The sequence below is a fragment of the Suncus etruscus genome, chromosome 13 (assembly GCF_024139225.1).
Source record: "Suncus etruscus isolate mSunEtr1 chromosome 13, mSunEtr1.pri.cur, whole genome shotgun sequence".
Lineage (NCBI taxonomy): Eukaryota > Metazoa > Chordata > Mammalia > Eulipotyphla > Soricidae > Suncus > Suncus etruscus.
In genome coordinates this window covers 35,533,807-35,539,843 of record NC_064860.1, presented here as the reverse complement: position 1 = coordinate 35,539,843, position 6,037 = coordinate 35,533,807, and the positions used below count along the sequence as shown (strand labels likewise).

Sequence of the window (6,037 nt, the reverse complement as noted above, 5' to 3'; positions counted from 1 at the left end):
TGCAGGTTGGCTGTGTATAAGACAAATATGCTACCCTCCCACTGTACAATCACTCTGGCCCCATAATTCTAAAAAATTATTTTTAACAACCTTGGTTATCTGTCATCATCTCATAAGTGGACATTGCTGAGAACACTCTTCTTTAAGAATTTACTTAAAAATATGAAGTGGCAACAACTCCAATCTCTCTCATCTTCTTTTCTATAGACAACAAAGGCTCAAGTGGTTTCTATTCTAACTGCTGCGATTCATTTTCGTCTTATTGAGGATATTTTTCTGCTTATCCTCTGATCCACTGAGAGCCAGGTAAGAAAACCGATCAGAAAAAACAGGAGTACAGAAAAATAGGAAGACACTCAGAAAACCATTTAGGGAGAACTGTGAAAAATGTCAAAGAACTCTAAATCCTAGGTATTTTGATGTGGGCTTTGAGGTTTTACAGTGTTTTCTCAGTATACACTGGAGACCTTAATGATATTAACCATGTACTTCTTCCAGAAACAATAGTTAAAAAGGCTTCTTCAGACCTGGGTTTCTACTGTTTTTCCTTCACTACTCTGCAGTTTTACCTACACACATATTTATTTTTCTCATTACAAAATTGATAAATAGGAGCTTGAGAGAGTAGACTGAGTAATGTAATTGCTTTTCAGGCAGCCAAGAAAGGTTCAATCCCAGAATTACATATGGTTCCTCCTATACCACTAAGATTGATCCCTAAGCACATTTGCAAGAGTAAGCCCTAGGCACCACTGGCTGTTGTACCTAGACAGCAACAACAAAGTAACAAAATATATATCTATATATGCAGTTATTATTATTAAAATATTAAATATATTTTTGGATTTTATATAGTATTTAAAGTTAACATAAAGCTATATTTTGTATAGTTAAATTACTTTTTATAAGTACCAATATATACTTCATATTTAGTTCAGATTCCTTTTTGTTTGTTTTAATTTTGCTTTTAGAGGTGCTTAGGAGTTACTCCTAACTGCAATTGGCAGGCTAAGGAAACCATATGGAATATCAGGGATCAAAACCAGGTTGGCAACTTACAAGGCAAGTACCCTACTCACTGGGATATCACTCTGGCCCTGATTTTTTTTCATCTTAATGAAAGTTTCTGTTTTTTATAAAACATTATAAGCAGATGAATAGTTATTTTATCATTTTCATTTTTTTTTCAGGATAAGAATATATATTCTCCTATTCTGTTGGTCCTTCATCTATTTTCACTTAACAATAGACCTTGTAAATTTATTTTATTTTGTCATTCTACTTCTTTTGTTTTGGATCAACTGTTCAGTAGTTTGAATTTTTGTATCTTCCAAAATTTATCTGAGAAACCTCTGTTATATATGTTACAATGCTTTCACAATTTTGATGAATACTAGAATGAAGATAATTTTTGTATATATGTGTATTTTAGTGTATAATTTGTCAATTTTTATTGTAATATAAAATTTTCAGAATCAAGAAAAATGAATTAAAATTTAGTCTACAGCCATACCACCCTGAACGAGCCTGATCTCATCTGATCTCGGAAGCTAAGTTGGGTCTGGCCTGGTTAGTACTTGGATGGGAGACCGCCTGGGAATACTGGTGCTGTAGGTTTAAAAAAATAAATAAATAAATAAATTTTAATATGTGTCTGGGGAGAGAGTTAAAGCACTAGAGAATGTGCTTGAAATATATGAGATCCTGAGCTTCATCTGCAGCACTGAAAGGCATTGGAGTCCCTTTCTCTGTATCACCAGTCTTTGTATATACCAGCCTTGTGAATAGCCTAGCTAGGTTAAGCACAGAAAATTAAAGCCAGTTTCCTCATCCTATTTACAAAAAAATATTTATTCAAACCATTGTAATCTACAAAGTCCTTCAGTGTTGAATTGCAGATATTCAGGAAATCAGGGCCATTCTTACCACCAGTGTTGACGTACTTCCACTAATGTTCCCAGAGTGCGTCCTATTCTACCTGGCCTGCCAGTATATCAGGCCCATATAAGTTTCAATGGTTAAAGTTTAGGTCTTTTGGTTCTTTTGTTGTTGACTTTGGCTTGGATATTTAGTTCTGTCCTTTTTTTTCTTTACCAATGCTCCTGAGACCTCTTGGCCCCTAGTCCTCACTCTTTCTTTTTATCCTTTCTTCTTGGTTTTATAGAAAAATGTTACTGTCCATGCTTTCAATGCTCTGTTGTGTATGACACTGTTTTAACATTTTCAAAAATATTAAATTAAATAAATTTTCAACAGCTATAGTTAATATACTTTAAAAGATGGAAACCCATATACACTTATACTTATGGAAAATAAAAGATGCACTTCTCCATATATATACATATACACACACACACACACACACACACACACACACACACACACATATATATATATATATATATATATATATATATATATAGCTATCCCACTATCTTTCTATGAGGCTTTGATGCAAAGTATAAAATAAATCTTCAGGTAAATTGTCAATTGCAATCTTAAATGCTATAAATTCCAATAGTAGTTATGCTAATATTTAAAGAAAACCATATAAGGCCCAAGTTTAAATAAGACAATTTTACATAAACAGCTCTAGAACTTTAAATGATCTTTATTTTATGTCTCTTTTAAAGTATTTCACAAAACAACATATTATGTACTTCACTTAAGAGTACATAAATTCATTAAATTAAGCTTTAAACATGTTTCCTTTGAGACACACAAAAAGAAAACATTTGAATGATGCTATTTCATCATTTTCTCTACTGGACAAAGATGTCTTTGCTGATGGAGCGGAAATGCTTTGCAAGTCCATATTCTATTGTCTTAGAAGCTATTCTGAATGGAGCCACTGCCATTATGTGAATAAGTCATGCATGATCCCTGGGTATATTATCAGCCCCTTGTGGAACATTTTTACCAATGATGAAATGTTATTGTTGTCAGTGTCAGACATTCAGTCTTTATCAGTCTCCTTCTTGACAGCCCTCGTTATTCAAGCAGACTTGGGACATCTTCAAGGTGAGAACTTTCAATACAAGGTCAAGTGGACCAAATTTCTAACTATTGCTCAACCATTTCCTTTCCCTTTCATCAAGTCTCACAGACTCAACCCCTTTTACTTAAGGGATGCAGAAAGAGGTCAAATGGTAACATCATTCTCCTGAGATGTTAGAGACATCTAAATAAATTGTATAGTTTCTTCCTACCTTTTCTAAAGGCGTAAATTATGCACTTACTGTTGATATCACACATACTTATATTTCAAAGAAGCATTATTAGCAGTGATGTGTATGAAAAACATTAAGCTTTAAAGTAAACTTAAAATAAGTTTAAAGTAAGCTTTAGATCCTGAAGGATTTTTTTTTAATTCTTCCATATTTTAATTTTTTTTTAACTCTGGCCAGTTTATATTTCTAAACTAGAGTTCTCAATTTAAAATGAATCATCTACTACCTGTCTTGTAGAAGTGTTATGAAATTTAAATGTGATCCTACATATACAAAAAAATCTAATGCTTATTATCTGGATCATTATAGAAGCATAGAACATTTCCTTTCTCTTATACTTCATTCTTTAAAGATTTTTTTTTTTTTTGGTTTTTGGGCCACACCCGGCGGTGCTCAGGGGTTACTCCTGGCTGTCTGCTCAGAAATAGCCCCTAACAGGCACGGGGGACCATATGGGACGCCGGGATTCGAACCAACCACCTTAGGTCCTGGATTGGCTGCTTGCAAGGCAAACGCCGCTGTGCTATCTCTCCAGCCCCTTATACTTCATTCTTACTTTGTTTTGTGACCAATTCTGTTTCAACAGCTTTATGTTTATTTTTACTCTGAAGTCAGTGATAGCACGGTGAATAAAAATAGAACAAATCTAATCTTTGCATAATATTGTACTTTTCTCAAAGCTGAAACATTGAGCTAAGGCCCAATTCAATTGCTTCTTTGTCTCATAAGTTTACTTCTTATGCCCATATAATTCTGACTCACAGCTTTTTATGAACTACTAAATAATTGTGCAAAAAAGCACCCAAAGGGTTTAAGGAAGTAGCTGGCACACAAACACATGAGCATATCAGAATGTCAGTTATCTACATTTAGACTGGCAGATTGCACATGTATTATATGTAATTATGCATGTATTAGAATAATGATGAGAGCCCTTCAATCTCAAAGGAGCAAGCAGAATTGGTAGAGTTTATAAAGACTATAAACTGAATGGTAACAGATCTCCCATGATTATAGGGGCCCAAAGAGAAAACATTGATTTAAGAAAAATACTTATTTCCACATTTTTTAAATGGCATAATGCTGGTTTGTATGATTCAATAAGTCTCAGACTACAATTTCCTGTATCTTCATATATTATGTTTCTACAACATATGCACAAGTACCAATATATCTACTCCACAGATCATTAGATCTAGTTCTCCTTTAATACCTCTCTCAGTCTATTCTGTTACTTTCAGTTCTGTGGTTCTGAATTTATGGTCTTGGAAAACATTTATTTCCTATATGACAAAGATGTTCTATGATGTTCTAGTATTAATCATCTAATATAGACAGGTCACAAAAATAATAGCATTCAGACTGTATTTTTAGTAAGAGATACTTGACCAATAAATTGACTGATAAAAATTGATTAGATACTAGCAAATAACACCCGATAATATTGACACTTGTTATTTAGTTAATTGGAATATATTTTAAGAGCATGCTGTGAGGGGATATACACAGGAACAGTATCCAAAAGTATGTATTACTCTTATTCAAAAGTAGCATATATATTATTGAGGTCATACATTATGTACTACAATGGGTTTCATAATATTGTCATTCAGACAAATATTTTGTAGAGATCTATTATATTACCTTTAATAATGTGAGGACACTTAGTTTATTGGAAGAATTATGTGGTATTTCCCACTATGTAGTCATGAGCTTTGATTCTATAGCCATCTCTTTATTAATGTATATTTAAAATTGCTCAATTATCATTTAGACATTTAGGCAGTAAAAGTTATGTTGACTGATTGCAAAAGGATTAGTTTCTAAAATTTTGAATTTAACTGAGAAAACAAAATATTTATCAGAGATGTATACACTTCATTCATTCCTAAAATATTATCAAATACTCTATGGAAAGATTTTAGCATAACTCTCTAAATTTGAATTAGAACACAGAATCCAAGATTTATAATAAGAAAAGCACATTAGAGGTCTGGAGAGTTCTTAGTATATATAGTAAGGTGTTTATTTTGTATAGGGCAGACCTGTATCTTCTCCTTTTAGTTCCCTGTGGTTCACTGAGCACATTGGGGAGTAATTCTTAAATGTAGAGTTAGGAGTAACTTCTGTGTATTACAGATTTGCAAGAAGCCCCCCCAATTATATATATAAAATATATCACCATCTGTACAAAAATACATAAGAAAGCCTAATAAATGTATTCTTAAAGTACAAGTATGTTGTTTTTTCTCATATTATTCATTAAAATATAGCTAGGCAAATGGTATTATAATTATTGCATGATTATTACACCATAAATGGATTCTAGAAAATCATAACATAGATATCCCTAGGATATAACATTCTAAAAAAGTCTGAAATACTATTCAGTAATTCATTTCTCTCACATTAGAATTGAATTAATTCTTAAAATTATATGTTTATACTTAACTCTACTACAAGTTGACAAAGTATTACTAGGCACAAATTACTTTAGGTCTAAATCCAGACTTTTTGAGTTTAAACCCTGATTTTATTGACATTTGGAGTAAATTAATTATCTAAACTTTTGGAGAAGTCTGTGATCAATGTTAGTTCAGAGATTTAAATTATTTAATACATTTGAATTGCATATTAAAATGGTTGCTTAGAAACAACACAAAAATGTTAAAATTATTATCAAATTCATCGTTATTTCTCTAAATTACTTCCATAGTAAGAAAATAGTTAATAGTAATATTTCTAAAATATTTTATAGAACAAAAGAGTTAAAGCAGATCCTAAATGTAGCATCAACTGATCTGTAG

General features: G+C 31.9%; 1 pseudogene; it reads left to right on the top strand.

Moving 5' to 3' along the window:
* The first annotated feature begins 1,499 nt into the window (after positions 1-1,499).
* Positions 1,500-1,617, top strand: LOC126026693 (uncharacterized; annotated as a pseudogene).
* The last annotated feature ends 4,420 nt before the right edge of the window (positions 1,618-6,037 follow it).